At 51.1% G+C, this 20,465-nt stretch overlaps 1 non-coding gene across 1 annotated transcript; it reads right to left on the bottom strand.

Annotated features, from left to right (window-relative positions):
- Positions 14,521 to 14,590, bottom strand: MIR9813 (microRNA 9813). The gene has a single exon (NR_128498.1). It is a non-coding gene; the product is annotated as a microRNA 9813 (primary transcript).

Below are 20,465 nucleotides of genomic sequence, written 5' to 3'. Positions count from 1 at the left end.
TTGTGATGGAGCCTTCTGGAACAATAGAAGCCCAGCATCTCAGTCCTGGTAGAGACAGCCTCTACCAGGTTGAGAAGAAGGAAGTGGGTGATTGACTAGGGGCAAAAGCATGCAGATGTGATTCTGTAAACTTTCCGAGACCTGTCCACAAGCCACCCAGCCGTGCTGGCCCTCACGTGGAAACAGATCCCTCTAATGGTTGTAGCTACAGCACAGCACGGGCTCCAGTGAGAGGGCCCAGCCCTCCTTCCTCCATGCCAGCCTCTCAGTGGCTGTTCCGGCACTCTCTGGGCAGGGGGACACCCTCTGATGCTCTTTGGCACAGACTGCCTGCTGGCCACGCCATGGTCTCCATCACGCTGGTCTCCTCTCACCACACCCAGGAATCTGCTTCTCCTGCCGTTGCCTCACCGTCAACATTTTGATGGGAAGTTAAGCTCATTGTCCTGTTTCCCTCCACCCGTGTGCATCTCGTGTTCTGTTTCTGGTTCTCACATTCCTTCTCTGGGTCCCTGGGGATCAGCAGCTCCATCAGGCCAATTCCGAGGGATGGCCTCACCTGTCAGCCCGCAGAGAGGTGGCCTCACAGAAGGACCGCCAGGTGTCAGTGGGGACCATAAGACCACATCTGGACACAGCCCTCAGTGGTGGGGCCTCGTCATCCCATGTCCCAGAGTCTCGTCGCAGAGCCATTTATGCCTCTTTTATGCATGTGCGCAGCCCACCACTTGACACGATCCCTTTTTGGTTCCAGAAAAACAGCTGACCCCTTCTCTCATCTCAGAGCACCAGCGTCAGCAGCCACTCTTTCATAACTCCATAATCAATGATGTTTCTTTGGGAGGGGGAATTTTCTGAGCAGCTTTACATTTAAATTTTTTTTTTTTTCAAAAGCACATTTTGGCATCTGTGTGTATGACTCCAGGGCAGCAAGGAAAAGGCAACTTGGTTCATGCAATTCATGAATATTCATTGAAAATTTACCATAAGCCTGGGGTGCCTGGAATTCAAAGATGACAAAGACAAGGTCATGGTGCTGAGGAAGACACAGTCCAGTGGGGGAGACAGGCATGCAAGTGACAAACTGGGCAGCAAAGTGACTGATGCTCTCAAGGGGCAATCAACAATTAATTCTGCAAGGATGACGAGCAGGGAGGGGGTTCCGGAGGAGGCCGTGTTTCAAGCTGGCCTTGAAAGAACACAAGAGCTCCCCCCTCAGCTGGGGGAGTGAGGGATGTTGTTCCAGGCCAAGTGGAACCCCACAGGCAAAAGCAAGGAGGTGTGGGCAGGCACGGTGTGTTCCAGGAGAGCCAAGGCCACCACCCGCGGTGGCAGCAGGGTGCCCTGCACAGCTCCAGGGAGGCCAGTTATCCAGTCCGTGATATGATTGGAGCCTGGCAAAATGGTGCCAGACAGAGGGGCCACGGGGTGGAGGTGCAGCCAGGAATATTGGGAGATTTCACGTTCACGTCATCTGTTGCCTGGGCAACCTGGGTGGAGCAGTTCTTGAGCACCTGATTCTGCCTCATCTCTTCCATTGGCTACTGGGGACCGTCTCTAATAATACTTAGCTGTTCTGATCAGCAGAGGGTCGGCACCCCGCAGACCGGGGACTTGGCATCAGCTTGCATTTCAGGGACAGGTGGAGGTCAGCGGGCTGAGCCCTGTGGCCCAGCATCACTGCCGTCTTAGAGCGGCAGGACATGGAAACGATTATCTCACTCAGCACCCTCGCTGTGTCAATGAGGAGCTGAGAGCCAGAGGAGGAAATGATTCTTCCCAATCATTCAGCTGCGCATTTTTAGAGCCTGGAACGGGAGACAGGTCTCCCACCTGGAATCTCAGTGCCACTTCCACCCGGTATCTAAAGAATTGCAATGGATGCCATGGATTCATCCTTCCAAGAATGGACAATGGGGTCTATACCATTTGGAGTAAGTAATCCCAGCTGCAAGGACAGGTGATCAATCCTGGACACCTCAGGGATCCAACACAATAAAAGGTTTTTGTGGTTGTTGTTGTTTTATCTTTTGTTTTTGTCTTTTCAGGGCTGCACCCACAGCTTATGGCGGTTCCCAGGTTAGGGGTCGAATGGGAGCTGTGGCTGCTGGCCCACACCACAGCCAGAGCAACTCGGGATCCAAGCCTTGTCTGTGACCTACACCACAGCTTACAGTAACACTGGATCCTTAACCCACTGAGGGAGGCCAGGGATCAAACCTGGGTCCTCATGGATGCAGTCAGATTCATTTCCGCTGAGCGATGACAGGAACTCCCAAAGGTTTATATCTCACCCAACTCATCACAACCCAGTATGGGTCTGTTGGCTTTCTGGTTCGGTGGCAGTTACACAGGGGCGAGGGGGCTCCAGCTTGTGGCAGAGAGGAAGAAGGAAACACACCCACTCCTAAGTGCCTTAGCTGGGGGTGTGACACACATCCCATTGGTGAGAACATTGACAGATTGCGTCTGGATGCAGAGGGAGCTGGGAAATGCACTTTAGCTGCATGTCCAAGTCTGCAAAACAGGTTTAGTGAGCCACCAGCTAGCATATGCCACAGTTATAACATAAAATGCCCATGCCGTAGTTTTGACCCCTAACGCCAGCCCAGGGGGTGACCCAGTCTTTACACCAGAGCCATCCTGTCCTTCTCTGCCTCTCTCCGTGTTCCATCCCACTGGCAGAAACTATCACCCAGAGAAGGCAGGGACCTGGCTAGGGTCACAGCCAGCAGCAAAGGTCCAGGACTGGAGCCCAGGAGTTCTAGACTGCAGGGAACCCTCCTCCTCTCCCCAGGTGGACCCCAAGGAGTCTTCAGCTAGCAAACACCTCTCTGAGGCCTGGGCTCATCTGAACTAGCTGCACACAGTGGTGGAAGATGGCAGGCGATGAGGTCCCCAGAGAGGGAAGGAGAAAGGGGAGGGTAGCAGCTGTCTTCCCCTCTGTCACCAGGCTCCATTGTGGAATTGTTTCCTTTTCTTTTTTTTCTTTTTCTTTTTTTCTTTTTTTGTCTTTTTTTGTCCTTTTGGGGCCAAACCCACGGCATATGGAGGTTCCCAGGCTAGGGGTCTAAACGGAGCTGTAGCTGCCCGCCTACACCACAGTCACAGCAATGCGGGATCTGAGCCTCAGCTGTGACCTACACCACAGCTCACGGCAACGCTGGATCCTTAACCCAGTGAGTGAGGCCAGGGCTCGAACCTGCAACCTCACTCACGGTTCCTAGTCGGATTCGTTTCTGCTGCACCACGATGGGAACTCCTTCTTTCCTTTACTTGACAGCGAGCATCACTTCTGGGAATATTGAAGTGGAGGGAGCAGCAGGCTCGGGATGTGTGTTGGGGCTTGGGGGGCTTGCCTATGCATGTGCTCTGTCTATTGCTCTGGGCTCAGCTTGGGTCTCCCCAGGGTGCAGGGCGGAAACAGCGTTCCTTTCCACCTGTGGATAGAATTACCTGGGGAAGGTGATCTGGGGGAAGGTGGGGGTGGGCAGCTAGTGTTCAATTTCTTCCCCTGGGTCCAGTCTCTTGAGGCCCCTGAGTCAACATCCAAGTCCCTTGATTGGGGATCAAGGAGGCTCTTCCTGGGGACGCCATCCGCCTTCATCTGAAGCCCCTCATGCCACCGCGATGTCCTCCCCTCAACCTTCCTACAGCGCATCAGCCCTATCATCACCTCCCTTTTTCATCCGTGCAGGCATTTCGAGGATAAGAGCAGGACATGAAAGATTTGATTTGCATCCATTCTGCAAGACATGCAGCTGATGTCACCCCAACCAATGCCCTGTTTAAAGCCACAAGGTCATGGTCTCTTTAGAGATCACTTTACAGTTCCCCGGGGGTCCCCATCTCTTCCTCTCTAAGCCCTTTTTTTTTCACCAGCAGCCTTAATTCAGGCTGTTGAAGCTTCTGTACGACAAAGTTGTGTTTTGCAGAAAGGGATATTCAAATTTCTTGAGCTCCTTGGTGACAGGCACTGAGCTAATTGCTCTCCTTTCCTTTATCGTCTCCCTTATCCTCCGAGCAAGCTGTGGTCAGTTACCGTAAGAAAGGCACTTGCTTGGACGCTGCACAGGTCAGAGGTGATTTGAAAGTGGCCGGATGCTTTGTTGCCATGAAAATTCAGCATCATCGGCGTCAATACCCCAGCAAGTCCTGGTTACCGAGGGACTCAGATTCCATGCGGGGCAGAGCAGTGTCCCTGAGATGCCTGGCCTTGTTTACTTCTCACACCACTCCTGGAGGGCACGCGATATTATTATACCCATTTTACAGTCGAGTGACCTGAGCCTCACAGGTGGAGCCACCTGCTCAAGGCACTGAGTTAAGTGGGAGAGCTGGTATTGAACTCGCATCGGGCTGCCTCCAGAACCAAGATATCCCCAAAGAAGGGAAATGGAAATCAGCCGGGAGGAAGGCCACACCAGTTACACAGGGAGCGCCAAGGAAGAAGGGGAGGGTCCTTCATTCTTGCAGGGGAGCTTGGGAAGGTGACCTGACAAGAGTCTGAATTGGAGCTGGTCCTTAAAACCTTGGCTGGGCTCCCAAAGGCCTTTACCTGGGAGAAAGTCCACTGGGAGAGAGTCCTAGAGCCTACCTGAGCGGTGGAGGGGCCAGCTCATGGTTTTCCCCATGTGTCTTTCCAGCTCTCTCCAGAAGGGTTATGGCAAAGCTGTGGTTATCTTTGCATGCAAAATGGATTGCATTCTTGGAGTTCCCATCATGGCGCAGTGGTTAATGAATCTGACTAGGAACCATGAGGTTGTGGGTTTGATCCCTGCCCTTGCTCAGTGGGTTAAGGATTCGACGTGGCCGTGAGCTGTGGTGTAGGTTGCAGACGTGGCTCGGATACCACATTGCTGTGGCTGTGGTGTAGGCCGGCAGCTGTACCTCCAATTAGACCCCTAGCCTGCGAATCTCCATATGCCACAGTAGCGGCTCTAGAAAAGGCAAAAAGACCAAAAAAAAAAAAAAAAAAAAAAAAAGGATGCATTCTTATAAAGAGCGGGGTTATGCCCTCCCATTTCACAGATGGGATCACTAACTCTCAGCTCAAATTGCTAAGGCCCAGAGAAAGCTTTGGGAGGTAGTACTGGAGCTATAGTAGACTTTGGGGAATGCTGCCTATGGGGCTGGGAAACCTGGGAGCAGCCCCTGGTCCATCTGCGTCCGTCCCCCACCCCTGCCCCTGGGCTGGGGGTGGGGGAGGTCAATGCTCCAAGGAGTGGCCTCGGGGCACAGCCTTGCCTTCTGCCTGCCGCCCACCCTCCTTGTGATCTCAGGCACTGCTTAAGCTATTGTTCTCAGAGATTTCCAGGTCTTTACCCTGGAGGCAGAGGCTCCAGGAGCAAATGTCAGGAGACAAGGGCCACCCACTCTCTCAGCTCAGCCGACTTCCCTGCCGGCTCTGTGCCCCGGGACCAGTCCTTGCTGCTACCCCTACAGATAAAAGCCTCAATAAAGGTCTTGGGTTTATTGAAACAGCCACAATTAAGCCCAAAAACAGCCAGTGACTCATTGTCATTAAGCCAATGAAGTGCTATTGAAGCCCTGAGGTGCTGAGGATAGAACAGGTGTAATTCAAAGCAATTCTAGTAGGAGAGATGGAGAGGGGCGGGCAAGTCGGAGGTCTTCTTGGCTGTTGGGTACACGGGACTGTGGGAGCAAGGCTGCGAGGGTGTGTGGCATCTCCTTAAGATGAGGGTGGATATGTGGGATCACAGGAGGAGGGGCTGTGAAATTAAAGGGCACTTTTACTGTGAGCGGCTGCTCTGGGGGAGGCAGCACCCCTCAGATATTACTGGGCCCCAGATCACCCAAGGAGTTTGCTAATATGCAGACTGGGCTTCAGATGCTCTGGATGGGGCCCAGGAATCTGCATGTCTAACCAGCTCCGGGGAATCCCTGCTGCTGTGGGGCTGAGGACCGCACCCCCGGAGCAAGGAGACAGAGAGCAAGGTGGCAGGATCTCTCCAAAGCCAGTGGGTTTCAAGACTCTGGTGTGACTTTTCAAAATTGATCTTGTTTTTTTTCAATCCTGAGGTCTGCATCTGGGGGTAGAAGGGGTGAGGATCAGGCTTCGCAGGAGGAGCTGGGGCTGCTTAAGTCCTGGTTCTGCCCACAAGCCCATGTAGCTGCCCAGGACCCAATCCCCGCAGACCCCTGAGTGCCTTGACCTCCAGGCCAGCTTCAAGGGGGTGGGGGCCTTGCTGCGGGAGGGGGCATAGGATGCTAGCTTTTCTCCATCAGGCACACCTCCCAGCCTCACTTGTTAAGGCCCACACACTCTGGGCATGGCAGGATGCTCTGAGATCCTGAGAGAGCCAGATTATCCAGTTTTTCCGCAGCTGTCCTCTGTGACGTATGACGTGTGTGCCTGAAGGTCTTTTGGGTCTTTTCTCCTGGGTCAATGTCATCTGCATCCAGAACCTTGAGTGCTCCTGGGAGGAGAAGCCTCTAAGATGGGAAACAGTTGGTCCTTGTGGGGAGGGGGCTGGAACTTGCACCTCGGCTGTCCCCTTGACACGCTCCTCAGTTCTGCTGGTTCTCCCTTCAGCTGAGGAAGAAGGCAAACTTCAGCCCAGATTGGCCTGCTTGTCCCAAATCTCAAAGCATGGGGGTGCAAACTGTCACACACCAGAAAATTGGGAGGGTCTGTACCATTCATTTATGTCTCTCTCTGCAGCCCCAGGGCGGGGGACTGTAAGCTCATCCCACGGGCCGGGGGCCAGGCAGTGGTCCGTGAAAACCTCTTTTGGTCCTGGCTTCCCTTGGCTCAGCAGTCCTACACCCCTAACCCACCTCCTATAGCCTCTGCTTTTTCCAAACCCTGTTCTGTAGTGGTTCCCCAGAGGCCCCAGACCAGCAGTGTTCAGTCTAGTGTGATTTTGCTCGCAGGGGGCATTTGGCAATGTTTGGGCATGTTTGTGGCTGTCACAGCTAATGGCAGGTCCTGCTGGCATCTGGTGGGTAGAGGCCAGGGATGCTGCAATGCACAGGAGCACCTACTGCAGGAAAAGATGCCCAGGTCCACAGTCTCATTAGTGCTGAGGCTGGGAACACCTGCCTTAGATGGGTGCCCATGGGCCCTGGCTGACTGGGGAGAGCTGGACTTTGCTGGAACACTCGCCTTAGGGCTTATTCAAAAGATCCCCTCGAAATGAGGGTCCTCGTAACTTGCTCTCTCACTTGCCACCTTTGTTATTTGCCTTTCACGCCTGTCCTCAGGTTTGAGGGGTGCCCATCAAGGAAGAGATTTAACAGGGGGCTGTGATCTAGCAGGTGCAGGCTGGGGCGTCAAATCTCCCTGGGGTCACACGCCATCCCGGTCACCTTAGGTTGGCCTCGGGTCTGAGTCAGGAGCTCAGTGGGGAGAGGTGCAGGCTGTGGAATCAGATAGCCCTGGTCTTGGCTGGGTGCCCTACGGAAGGGACTTAACCCCTCTGCCTCCATCTCCCCTCAGTCTTGTAGATCCAGGCATCTAAGCACACAAGGGCTGGGATGGAGTGGAGGTACAGGAAATGACAGCGCACAGAGTTATAAGCACCCAGCAGGTTTACAAAGGCTTGTGTGTGTTTCCCGCCTAAGACTGCGTGACTGGGAGAGGAGTCGGGTCCCCGCGTCTGAGTATCAGCCGGAGGATGGCAGTCATCATGGGCAGAGAGCGAGCAGGATGCGCGCTAAACAGGGCAGTTCCATCCTGGCTCTGCGAGCAAGGTGTCTGCTCACCCATCTGCATGCTGAGGGGTGGATTTTGCCAAATCAGGTGTAGGAGACAGGGCAGGGGTGCAGGTTGGTGAGTGAGTGTGTGTCTGCGGATATTCTAGGGCATGTGACAGGTGTGTAAAACTGTGTGCACTCGAGTGCATTTGATTCCCAGGCCATATAGAAGTGCTTTGGGGACTAGTTTTGTTTTGTGGTTTTCAGCCTCCGTTTAAGGTAAAGGCTGGGGCTTTATATAAATATCACACTTTTTTCATTCATTTATTTTTACTTATCTACTGCTTCTTTCCCCCCCCCAAAATAATCTGAACTGCTTTACCAAGAAGCACATAGATAACATAGATAAAAGTATCGATATAGGTATAGTTAGCTTACTAAAGTGTATTCAGATTAAAAATTTGGGGAGTTCTCATTCTGGCTCACTGGTAACAAACCATGAGGTTGTGGGTTTGATCCCTGGCCTCACTCAGTGGGTTAAGAATCCAGCATTGCTGTGAGTTGTGATGTGGGTTGCAGACATGGCTTGGATCTAGTATTGCTATGGTTGTGGTATATTCTAGCAGCTGTAGCTCCAGTTCGACCCCTAGCCTGGGAACTATCATAGGCCTTTGGTTTGGCCCTAAAAAAAAAAAAAATTATGCTAATTCTGCAGGCTAATCTAATTTCTATGATTAATCATCATGTCTCTGAGTTTCCTGTCAGCCAAGGTAAAAAGGGAAAGAGGAAAAAAATCACAGAACAACATTTTTGGGGGCCGCACCCTCGGCATGCATACAGAAGTTCTCAGGCCAAGGATCCATCCCATGCCATGGCAGCAACTCAAGCTGTTGTAGTGACAACGCCAGATCCCTAGCTCACTTCTCCACAAGAAAACTCCCAGAACAACATTTTCACATGTGACTTTGAATGACAAAGTGGACAATTTCCCCAGCCACAAGTGTACAACAAATGCAGGAGTGGTTTTCACAATAAATCTTAATGACAGCTGAGGGCATAGTATTAGACTGCAGTTTAGTGAAGACAGCCCTGCCAAGCTCCTGAGGGACCAGCGCTTCCAGGGTTTAGCTTGACAGGGCATAGAATTTAGAACGCCCAACAGAGTGTCTGTCACCAGAATCTCCTCTCTAAATATAATTTCTCTGGTTGGGCTTTTTACCAGGAGTTGTTGATAAGTAATTTGAGGTCTTACTTCTTTCTGAGCACCTGCAGGCTGGTCTTCGGTATTGCAGGCAGATAGAGAACTTATATAAAAGCACCCATCCCTATTCCTGACAGGTGGAAATTCTATTTATCTTTTATTTTTTTTTTCAACTTTTTCATTTGTTCTTCCACCCATCTACCCATCCATCCATCCATCCATCTGTCCATGCAAGGCTAGGGGTCCAATCAGAGCTGGTAGGTGCTGGCCTGTGTCACAGCCACAACCACATAGGATCTGAGCCGCATCTGCAACCTACACCACAGCTCACAGCAATGCTGGATCCTTAACCCACTGAGCAAGGCCAGGGATCAAACCTGCGTCCTCATGGATGCTAGTGAGATTTGCTAACCACTGAGCCACAATGGGAACCCCGACACGTGATGTGTTTAGATGAGCTTGGATGTCTTTGATACGGAGGCTACCATCCTCCATCCCCATAAATAGCTTGGTCCTCACCTGGAGCTGTAAAGTCCTGTGGGACAGAGTGGAGATGAACAGGCCTGGCCGTTTAGCAGGGAAGCTGTTGGTGACTGTGGGAGGAAAAGCTGAAAGGCCATCCAAATTAAATAAGGGCCATGCTGCAAAAAAAGGCCTTCTGTGTCCCTTTCACATAAGGAAAACAACCCATTGCTGGTTCCATTCTTAGCTGGATATTTGTAATTGAGGCCATGCTTGTTTGCACAACCAATTCTATGGGTATGAGTCAATTTTTTTTTCTTTTCAGCACCATGCTATTCAGTTGCCAAGAAATACATCAATTGCTTAATGTTTTCTCTGATTCATCCTGCCCGTACTTTCTCAACCTGATCCATGTCTTTGTTCTTGGTTCAACCCATCATGTGACTGGATCATGCCTGAAATTCAGCTCTGAACGTCACCACCCCCCATCTCCAGGGCAGGTGGATGCACACCTGGGTATACCTTTGAAGGCCCGAATATTTTTTATTTTTATTTTTTTTTGTCTTTTTAGGGCCACACCCGCGGCATATGGAGGTTCCCAGGCTAGGGGTCTAATTGGAGCTGCAGCCACCGGCCTACACCACAGCCATAGCAACGCAGGATCCAAGCCACATCTGCAATCTGCACCACAGCTCGTGGCAACACCGGATTCTTAACCCACAGAGTGAGGCCAAGGATCGAACCTGCAACCTCATGGTTCCTAGTTGGCTTTGTTTCTGCTGAGCCACGATGGGAACTCCAGGCCTGAATCTTCAGAAAAACAGAAAACAGCTCACAGTAGGTATAGGCACCCTCTAACCCTGTGAAATCCCCTTGTGACCACCCACACAGCTGGCCTGACTTGGGGATCTGAACTTGAATTCTTGAAGAACTATGCATTTCTGGCTAACAGTTTTCTGAAAGTTAACCAGCATGCCTTTTTTTTTTTTTTTTAAGTTGTCCATGCTACTGAAAATATTTCTCTAAGGCACAAACCCCTTTTTTCACCTCAGTAAGAATCACAAATAGGAGTTCCTGTTGTGGCTCAGTGGTAACGAATCTGACTAGTATTCATGAGGATGTAGGTTCGATCCCTGGCCTTGCTCAGTGGCTTAAGGATCTGGTGTTGCTGTGAGCTGTGGTGCAGGTCCCAGACACAGCTCAGATCTGGCATTGCTGTGGCTGGGGTATAGGCTGGGAGCTGCAGTTCTGATTCAACCCCTAGCCTGGGAACTTCCATATGCTGCAGGTGCGGCCCTAAAAACCAAAAAAAAAAAAAAAAAAAAAAAAAAAGAATCACAAATAATTAAACCTACCTTTGAATGACCAAGGCTCATTATAGTTGAGGACAGAGGCCCATTAAAGCATAAAGGAACTGGATTTTGGAAGGGGATTTTGGAAGGGGATTTGGCATTGGATTTAGGCTTTGAATGCCACATACAGGCCGTAAAGTTTTAGATAAGCTGACAGTTTTTATTAACTTCGGTTTTCTTTACTGGTCTGCAGAAATAGAGATGGCAATACGGATATCATAGGTCTATTATAGGCATCAGAAATCAGGTAAATTGCCTGGACGTAGAATCCTGCATGCGTTAGGAACTGTTATTTGGACTTTTCTTTTCTTTCACTTTTTTTTTTTTTACAAGTATCATTAGCTTGTATATGAGTATAATTATGTATTTGCTTTATCCTATAATTTTAAATAACAATACATATTATACCACAATTAGAATTGCTAAACTACTAATCATCTCTTTGTACTTCACTGGGTCTTTATTTATTTATTTATTTATTTATTTTTGTCTTTTTGCCATTTCTTGGGCCGCTCCCGAGGTATATAGAGGTTCCCAGGCTAGGGGTCTGATCGGAGCTGTAGCCGCTGGCCTACACCACAGCCACAGCCACGTGGGATCCAAGCCACGTCTGCAACCTACACCACAGCTCATGGCAACGCCAGATCCTTAACCCACTGAGCAAGGGCAGGGATCAAACCCACAACCTCATGGTTCCTAGTCAGATTCATTAACCACTAGCCACGACGGGAACTCCCACTGGGTCTTTAGAAGGCATCTGTTTTGGCTTTTCTTATTCCAGAGAGCACAGTGGGTACAGATAGTGATGAAAGGTACAGGAAGCTGAAACTGAGTCCAATGTGGACCAGTCATCAGCTACGCTGGGATCTCAGGCCGAAAGTGATGAGCTCATTGTTTATAAAACTGGAGTCTAGTGGAAAAGATCCACATCTTATGGGTCCGTTAGGTTCCTAAGCTGCTGGTGTGAGTGGGGTCAGCAGGTCTGTGGAGCCCGCACCCATGAGGCTCTGCCGGATCCAGGGAAAAGGCAAGCGCAGAATTGGGGACCTCAGCTCCAACCACACAGGGAAGTGAGGGGAGCAGAATGGGACCTCCTGCACCAGATCCTGCCACTGCCACCTTGGCCCTGAGCCACGCGGGTCCCAGTCTTCACTCAGTGTGACGGGGGTTGCTTATCTATGGCAAAAGTCCCTGTTGTTGAGCAGGGAGCATCTTGAAGAAGCAAATAAACTGGAGTTCCCATAGTGGCTCAGCAGACACGAATCCGACTAGTTACCATGAGGTGGCAGGTTCGATCCCTGGCCTCGCCCAGTGGGTTAAGGATCTGGTGTTGCTATGAGCTATGGTGTAGTTTGAAGACACAGTTCGGATCCCGAGTTGCTGTGGCCATGGCATAGGCTAGCTGCTACAGCTCTGATTCGACCCCTAGCCTGGAAACTTCCATGTGCCGTGGGTGTGGTCCTAAAAAGCAAAAAAAAAAAAGAAGAAGAAGAAGCAAGCAAGCAAGCAAACAAAAATGCTCCTTGGGCATCTTGGGTTTCCTACCAGCTTTTCAGGCCAAGAATGTTTTGATGAGTTATCAGCAGATTGTAAACACATGCATGGACTGCAGTTTGTGGCCTTAGAGACATCTGGATGCATATTAAGGAGGAAGGTGTTGACAGGATGTGTCCTTAGGAAGCTACCTTCTTAGCCTGGGTGGTTCCAAATGCATGAGGGGAAGCTCCTGGGATGGTGGCAAGAGGGAGAGTGGCTCCCAAGAGTCATAGCCAACTGCATTTCTAAGAACAGAACTGTATTCAGTCAGCTCTGTATTTGCCAACCCCCAACGTGCAGCCAAAACCTCAAAGAATCCACTTGATGGAGAAGATCTGAGACCCTTTACATGCCTTTCGTCTCTTTCTCCTGTTCCAAACATCGCGAAAGCATCCTGACATCTTCAGCTAATAACGTGTACAGGAAACAAAACTTGGAAGATGGGGCACTGCGAGCACCCCCAGACCGGTCCCAGGCTCCTGAGCCTGTTCTGTTTCCCAAGGCTGGGTTTTCAATTATCAAACGATCGCAAATTAGTAAATAACCAGCAGTAAGTGATAGGACTGCATTGTGATGTCTCCTGTGTTTGTAGAAATGCTGAATGGCCCTCTTCGTAATAGATTCTCCATATAATTAAATGCCTGCTACATGCCAACTGTTGTGCTGGGCACAATGGAAACTGCCCAGAAGCACAGTGTCCCAGCTCTACCAAGGGTGCACAGAGCAGGGCTACAGGGGGCACCATGGAAAGGCCACTGGCTACCCCAGGCAGTAAGTGCCAGGCATCAGGTGATGGGCAAGCTGGTAGGTCCAGGGGCGGAGGGACCAGGAAACAGGTTAGTGGCAAGTGTGTTTATTCCTCATGGGTTTCATGCGTCAATTTCAGTGGGAGAATTTCTCGGTTGGATAAGCTATATATTCCAGACAGAAACAGGTTTTCAACCTCAAGGAGAGGTTTTCAAGGTCATCAGGAGAGATGTGGGGAGGACAGAGCATTCCCTCTCTGGCACTTTGATTCCAGGGACCTGTACTTGTAAAGGGAAGGACCATGACGCCTTTGTCCCAAGTCGTCACATTTGTGACAATAGCGACCAGAACAGGGAGTGTGCACCTCATACTCACATATGCAGTCGGAGCTTGGACCCCTGCCACCTTCCTCCCACCTCTCAGGACCCTCCAAGCTGCCCAGTCTCCCGGGCCTGTGGCATCTGACACAAGAGGGCCTTCCTGCACCTGACCAGTCCAGATACGCTGAGCCCCGAAGTGACCTCTGAGTTTCCTGTCATGATCCTGCTCTATTTTTCTCTGGGGTTGAGTCCACCGACCTCAAAGACCTCAAAGGGGTGCCCCGAGGCTGCCTTGCAGCCCCTACCCCACACCCATTCTTTCCTCCCTTGGTCTCCCACAGCCTTCATCAAAGCCCAATTTGAAAAAGATAAAAATGATTTCTTCCCCGAAACTTCCCCAAATGTTTGAAGCACCATGGTTGAAAGGAATGAACTCTGACTGGGGATAAGATAAGCACCCATTCAAAGTAGGACTTGGCCACTTGCTTGCTGTGTGGCTTTGGGCAGATAAATCAACTTCTCTGAGCTGCAGTTGCTTCTTCTGTAAAATAGAGCTGCTCTGAGCATTATAAGGTGACAGGGGCAAGGTGTCCAGCAGGCGGCCTTTACTTTTAATGCATCCCCCCCTTCATTTCTTCTCACATGCAGGCTTGCACTGGCATGAGATTCATTCAGTTCACAGGCGGCCACTACGGATGTGTTTTATGAGCTAAGACTATTTTGTTTAAATTTCCCAAACGTTGTTGTGACCTAGATGCTATGTTCAATAATCTAGATAGGATTATTGAAGCCAGAGGTCAGGAATGTGAAGCCAGGGAGTTCCCTGGTGGCCTAGCAGGTTAAGAATCTGGCCTTGTCACTGCTGTGACTTGGCTTCGATTCCTGGCCCAGGAACTTCTGCATGCATGGGCACAGGCCAAAAAAAAAAAAAAAAAGAAAAGGAAAAAAAAGGAATATGAAGCCAGGTCCTGTGAGGCCCGCCAGGTCTCTTTCCCATCAGCTCTCACATCTCCTTTCTGATTATTTGCTTATCTCGTTATGACTGGTTGTGTGTAAAGTGTACTCAGCACCCGCGGGGGTCTTGGGACGGACACAAAAGAAGCCCAAGGCTCTGTGCTCAAGAGCCTGCCGTTTGCTGGATGAGAAGAGGAATTACTGAGAGAGCAGAGACAGAGGGCGAGTCCTTGCAGAGGGCGGGGCTGGGCTTTTCTGTTCCTATTGGCCCCACTCTCCTCCCTCGGCACCGCCCAGGCTCCCCCAGGTCAGGAGAGAGGTTTAGCGGAGCACATCCTCCGACCTTCCGGGAGGGGGCACCCTTCTCCCTGGTGGCAAATGGACCTGAGCAGCTGAGCTAGCGAGCTAGGATGCACAGAGAAAGGGGTGGCCCGCACCCCAGCTTGCGAGTCCCAAAGCCCTGCCCTGGCCTCAGGGCCCCAGCCCCTGGAGCTTGCTTCCAAATGGCTGTCGCCTTTTCTGGAGCAGCGGGATTCAGCCAGGGACGGTTTCCCCTCCTGTGGCCTGACCCCCGTCTAAACGAAGAACATCAACAAACTGACTTTGTGTTCCTTCCTTGTATGTGTGTGTGTGTGTGTGTGTGTGTGTTTAATTTTTGAAGCAATCTTGTAAGTAGGTTCTTTTTTTTTTGCACATTTATATTTTATTTTTTAATGATTTTAATTTTTCCATTACATCTGATTTATAGTGTTCTGTCGATTTTCTACTGTACAGCAAGGTGACCCAGTCACACATACACATATACATTCTTTTTCTCACATTATCCTCTATCATGCTCCATCCCAAGTGAGTATAGTTCCCAGTGCTACACAGCAGCATCTCATTGCTTATCCATTCCAAAGGCAACAGTCTGCATCTATTAACCCCAAATTCCCAATCCATCCACTCCCCCCCCTCCTCCTTAGCAACCAAAGTCTGTTCTCCAAGTCCATGATTTTCTTTTCTATGGAAAAGATCATCTGTGCTGTATATTAGATTCCAGATATAAGTGATATCATATCGTATTTGTCTTTCTCTTTCCTACTTACTTCTCTCAGTATGAGAGTCTAGTTCCATCCATGTTCCTGCAAATGGCATTATTTTGTTCTTTTTTATGGTAGAGTAGTAGTATTCCATTGTGTATATATACCACAGCTTCTTCACCTGTCATCTGTGGATGGACATTTAGGTTGTTTCCATGTCTTGGCTATTGTGAATAGTGCTGCAATGAACATACAGGTGCATGTATCTATTTCAAGGAAAGTTCTGTCTGGATATACACCCAAGAATGGTAGCTCTATATTTAGTCTTCTGAGGTACTCCATACTGTTTTCCATAGTGATTGTACCAATTTACTTTCCCACCAACAGTGCAGGAGGGTTCCTTTTGCTCCATACCCTCTCCAGCATTTGTTATTCGTGGACTTACTAATGATGGCCTTTCTGACTGGTGTGAGGTGGTACCTCAGAGTTTTGATTTGCATTTCTCTAATAATCAGTGATGAGCATTTTTTCATGTGCTTGTTGGCCCTCTGTGTATCTTTTTTGGAGAAATGTCTATTCAGGTCTTTTGCCCATTTTTCCATTGGGTTGTTGGCTTTTTTGCTGTTGAATTGTATCAGTTGTTTGTATATTTTAGAAATTAAGCCCTTGTCAGTTGCATCTGGGCTCTCCTTTCTGAATGGTAAACAGAGACACAGCGAGTATTAACATGCGTATCCCCCAGCAAAGTGTAATCGGGGGCTGGGATGGAGTTGTGGCTCCAGAGCCGACAGAGGCTTTGGAACCTGAATGTCCTTGGGAACCATCAGGGCCTGTTTGGAGCAAACCCTTCATGCTCTCAGGAGGAGTCAGGGTGGGAGGCCTGGGTGACCTCGCTTACCAGGGTCATCTGACACCGGTGGCCGGAGACACACTCGAGAGCCTTTCCTTGGACCCGAGAGGCTGCTGCCTCCTCTGTCCTTTCCCCTCTCTGGACACAGAGCATCTTTCTCAGATGTTCTGCCCTTCCGTCCCACTCAGGCTCCTGGCCCAGCATGGTCCAGTGGCAGGGTTGGGTGGCACCCTCTGCAGCCCCTGGTCTGGCCGTCGGTCACCGCTGTTGCCAGCCCATGGATGGGGCGGCACATCTCTTCATCCTCGGCCTCTCCCGTGCATCTCTGAAGCCCCTGGTGTCATGAATTTGGAGGAAGGAGTGAATTTGGAAAATTCACGGAATTATTAATATAGCCAAGAAGAGCCTCCTTGCAGGGCTTCTGGAAGCCAGGCTGCAGCCATGCCATCTGGGCCAGGCACTCTGGGCTTGTCCCCCTCTTTGCTCCCTCCCCAGTGGCTCTGGGTGTTCAGGGCAACCCTGAGCAGGAGGGTCCCGCTCCGGGGGACAGCTGTGCTCTGCAGGGCCTGACTCAGCCTCAGCCGCCCGCATCCCCCGCCGCCTCCAGGTTCCTCCTCCGGCGCTGGTCTCCCCGGCAGGTCTGTTCTCTTGGCTCCCAAGCTCTGTTGCTCGGTCTCCCCATCTCCTGTCTGATCTCACCCCACCGAGAGCCCGGCATCCAGCCTCCAGAACAGAGCTGGGAGGCTGTGACTAATGCTCCCGAAGGTGAGTCATCCGCTAAATATAAAACGCCGCACGCTCCCTGCATGCGAGAGACGGCGGCAGGCCCTCGGCCTTCCCACCCAATGCATCCTTCCCTGGGGCCGCCGACACCCCTGAAGTTTATGGTCAACAGCAAACACGCACAGCTCAGGGCGTGGCAGGGACCGTCTCGGCGTCCTTGGCCTCCCCCACGCATCTCCGAAGCCCGTGGTTTCCTGCTCTGGGTGGAAGGAGTGAGTTTGGAAAACGGGGGCCTGGCCCTCACGGGATTATGAAGGAGTGCGATTTACCCTAAGACTCGACCTCCCCTCTCTCTGCCCCACTCTCATTCGGGAGACCCTGTCCTCCTGCAAAGGGAAAGATGAGCCTTGTCCGTGCAACTGCGTCTGGCAGGAACCAGGCGACGCTGAGCCACGCGTGACCAATGAACTGCTGGAGGGGTCAGGCTCGGGCCCTGCAGGGGGGCAGGGGGACAGCTGCCCCCCTCGGGTCACATACAACTCTCTGCTTGGCCTGACTGCCCTGGGTCCTTGTCACCCTTGGAACATGGGTCCTTGCCGAGCACGTGTCACCAATCACATGGATGTTTAACACTTGGCACTTACTTTGCCAAGATTTTGGTTAATTTTCTGAACCCTGCGGGATGGGCCTACCATGAGTCTCAAGGTACAGATGAGAACAGCAAAGTCGAGAAAGAGCAAAACCACTGTCCAAAAGCATAATGCCGACTGCACTAGAACCATGGTTGAAACCAGTACTTTATTTTTATTTTATTATTACTTTTTAAATTTTTTATTTAATTATTATTTTTTCTTTTTCTGGGAGGAGGTTCCCAGGCTAGGGGTCCAATCAGAGCTGTAGCTGCCAGCCTATGCCACAGCCACAGCAACACTGGATCCGAGCCTCTTCTGAGATCTACACCACAGCTTACGGCAACAGCAGATCCTTAATCCACTGAACGGGGCCAGGGATCGAACCATTGTCCTCATGGGTTCTAGTTGGGTTCGGTAACCACTGAGCCACGATGGGAACTTCTATTATTACTTTTTTAATGTCTGCACCTGTGGCATACGGAAGGTCCTGGGCCAGGGATCGAATCTGAGCCACTGTGGCAACACTGAATCCTTAACCCACTGCACCAGGCCGGTGTTCAAACCCACACCACCTTAGAGACAATGCCAGATCCTTAACCTGCTGCCCCACAGCGGGAACATAAACCAGTAAATGTTAAACTTTCTTTGATGCCAACCCGTACGAAAAAAAAAAAAAATTTTACCTCATATGCAGTGAATACACACACGCACACATGTGTGTATAAAAAGACATATACACACATGAAACAAATATTTGGGGAAATTAAACTTTATTGACTTCTAATTCTATTCTATTTGATTTCTTTCTGTTCTGATTTTATTTTAAAAATTAAGCATCCCACTAAATTGCTTTCATGGCTCTCTAGAGGTCTTTACCAACAGTTTGAAAAACACAGGGTTACAGCATCCTTAAAGTATAATCATTCTTCCACTGGACAGTGTCTGGAAAGCCGAGCTCGCATCCTAGAACAAGAAAAAACTTTGTGGCTTTAGGCCAGCATCTCAAGTCCTGGGTCTCCTCTTCCTAAAGCCCATGGTGTCACTGAGTTTTACTGAATGACCTGGAGACCCAGCTCATGTCTTTCTTTACTCACTGCAAGCGCTTTGCTCCTGACTCTCTCTGTAGGAAGTGCAGCAGGTGCCACCCCCTGCCGTCTGTGTCGTGTGTGTTAACTGTGCACAGGTGCGTCGTAGGGAGAAAGCTGGCAAGTGGTTGGGCAGGTCCTTGCTGTCACTGACCCCTGTGCTCGGTCGTGGCAGCAGGGCCTGAAGGGGCATCCTAGTGCCCCATCCAGGGGAGGACACAGACCCACTGAACGACCAGAGTCTCTAAGGGTGAGGAGGATGGGCTGAGCCCTGTGTGGCCGGATTGCTGGCCCTGTGGCTGCAGCTGCGCCTTCATGCAGCCCCCTTCCACCTGCTCCCACCGGTCCCCCTCCTCTCCCGCCTCGCCTCTCTTGGGGGCAGAGTCCTCCTGTTCCCCTTAAAGAGGTCAGAGGAGGAAGGTCCCCACCCCACTAGATACCAGGCACTTCCCCATCCTGAACACACCTTTGCTCCCAGCAGTGGACTCCGTTCACTGTTAGCTCGGGAGGGAGGTGCAGCCCCAGGAGGCGGGGTATCTGAGTAATCAGGGAGCCTGGTGCTGTGTCCCGATGGCAGGAGTGAGGAGAACTTTTGGGGCATTTGGGTGCCTGGGAAAAAGTAACGTCCACCTGCAAAGTGTTCCTTGCAGTAGGAGTAGGAGGCATGATTATGTCAGAGCATACGCGGCCAGCAGAGAGATGGGGCTGTGACTCGGGAGGGAGGGGCCCGTCGCCCCAATGTTTCATCCAGTCTGGCCCAGGGTGAGTGTCTGGCAGAAGGGGCCAGGCAGGGATGTGCAGCCCTATTGCCCCCTGTGTCCTGGGGACCCAGCTGCCAGCCCTAGGGGCAGCGGCAGAGGAGTGAGACCATGGGTCCAGATGCCCAGCCATCCTCTCTTCCAAGGAACCTGGGCTTTGAGGGCTTGAGACCCTGGTCTGGCAGAGCCTCACTGGGACTTAGAGGTGGTCTCAGAGCTACCAAAACTCACATCCCACCGATGCTGCTCCCCCCAGGATGCTGCTCCCCCTGGGATGCTGCTCCCCCCAGGATGCTACTCCCCAAGGCACTCAGCATGGTCCCCTAAGGAGCACGGTTCCCTGCTGTTGCCTTGAATCCAAATAAATGAGTGGCTGAGAAGGACAGGAAAAAAGGAAAAGGCCTGGAATCTGCCTTAGAAACGTACAAATCCTCACAAATGCCTTTGAAAGGAGGGGGTTTGCATGCTGTCTCAGGCCTGCAGCCTTCTTTCCTTTCCATGTCTGGCCTGAGCGGAACGGGTTCATTTGCCTCTCGGAGAGCAGGGTGGAGGGCAGTGGAGGTCACCGCCACCAGCTCTACAGAGGAGGAAATGCCACCGGAAGTACCTGTGTGGTGCCCGGGGAATCAGGAGATGGATCCGAGTCGCGGCCCCACTTCTCTGACTCAAGTAACAGAATGCAGCAGCCAGAGTTCGCACCTTCATCAAAGCCCTGGTCTACTCATGTTTGGCCATCTCGAGGGGGAATCAGTAGGAACAATAGGAACTCTGAAGCCAGGCCACTCCTGGGTTTGAGTCCCTACTCAGTCACATCCCAGGCATGCAATTTATTTATTTTATTTATTTATTTATTTATTTTTTTGTCTTTCTGTCATTTCTTTGGGCCGCTCCCACGGCATATGGAGGTTCCCAGGCTAGGGGTCTAATCGGAGCTGTAGCCACTGGCCTACGCCAGAGCCACAGCAACGCAGGATCCGAGCCGCATCTGCAACCTACACCACAGCTCACAGCAACGCCGGATCCTTAACCCACTGAGCAAGGGCAGGGACCAAACCCGCAACCTCATGGTTCCTAGTCGGATTCGTTAACCACTGCGCCACGACGGGAATTCCCCAGGTATGCAGTTTAGGGTCTTGGGCAAGCTAACCACTCTGACCCTCAGTC

The sequence above is a fragment of the Sus scrofa genome, chromosome 5 (genome assembly GCF_000003025.6).
Source record: "Sus scrofa isolate TJ Tabasco breed Duroc chromosome 5, Sscrofa11.1, whole genome shotgun sequence".
In the NCBI taxonomy this organism is placed as follows: domain Eukaryota; kingdom Metazoa; phylum Chordata; class Mammalia; order Artiodactyla; family Suidae; genus Sus; species Sus scrofa.
The sequence above is the reverse complement of the archived record's forward strand: the minus strand, read 5'-3'. Positions and strand labels throughout refer to the sequence as shown.